Raw genomic sequence first — 1088 nt, 5'->3', positions numbered from 1 at the left:
ATATATATATATATATATAATACGCGTATATATCTTTTTATAGAATACGTATCTCTCCATTCATTTAAGCATCCGAGATCCTCGGGTATCCGAGTATAAATATCTTATATAACATTTCGTAAATTCCTACAACAAAGCGTACAAATACGTGGAAATTTCATAATCAATAAAGTCCAAAAAAAAACTGCATCTCGATATTCTTTTCTACAGCTCACTCCGTATGGTCCTTTAAAAGGAATATAAAAAACGATACAAAGTATGGAATATATTCCATGCGAGTCTGCGTTACTGTGCCACGTATTAAATTAATAAACGAAGCTCGGTGCGATGCGCAATCAATTGACCATAAGTGATATAACGTCACCTGTTTTTTTTTCTACGTCCTCCAACATCGATTGTTATGCGAAAACAACGTGCTCCGTTCATGGAAAGACAATATTCCTGCCAGAAATAGATTTTAACAAATACTTAAGCGTATCTTAAATAATTAACTGCAGTATATATGGTGCCGAAAATCAACAATATGTGAATATATTTATATATTATTACCGATATACTGTAATATACTGTAATATACTGTTCGATACCATCAACGCTAAGGATCTCCTTATTTAGAATACTTTTATAGTTATCTCTCTTGCATTCGTCGTCAGACTCGTCCCTATAAAAAATAGCGGATCGTCGTAGTTTATATAAAATAATAGCAGCCTTTGCAACAATTAAGTTTACAGCGGATAACACGTATTCAATTCATACGCTATGTTACAATAGGAATTCATGTATGAAGTTCTTCTCTATGCTTACCACACGTTCTTACGGAAAAAAGATAACGAACACAAGGATAAGATAGTGCGGTTCGTCGCTGAAAAAAAAAGAAAAATCACATAAGTTCTGCAACGCGTAATACTCGTATCATTCGATACTGTTAAGATGTTGAGTGTTGGCACCATATTCTCTCTAACGCAAGTTACACGATACTTACTTTCTTTTTTATGTAAATGCATCGCATTTACGCCGGATAGAGTATCGTGTAACATTGATTGTGTTTTAAGATAGCTCTAATGTCGGAACTATTTTATCTGCGTTTT

This window comes from Trachymyrmex septentrionalis, unplaced genomic scaffold, assembly GCF_001594115.1.
Source record: "Trachymyrmex septentrionalis isolate Tsep2-gDNA-1 unplaced genomic scaffold, Tsep1.0 scaffold31, whole genome shotgun sequence".
NCBI classification, from domain to species: domain Eukaryota; kingdom Metazoa; phylum Arthropoda; class Insecta; order Hymenoptera; family Formicidae; genus Trachymyrmex; species Trachymyrmex septentrionalis.
This window is presented reverse-complemented; position numbering follows the sequence as displayed.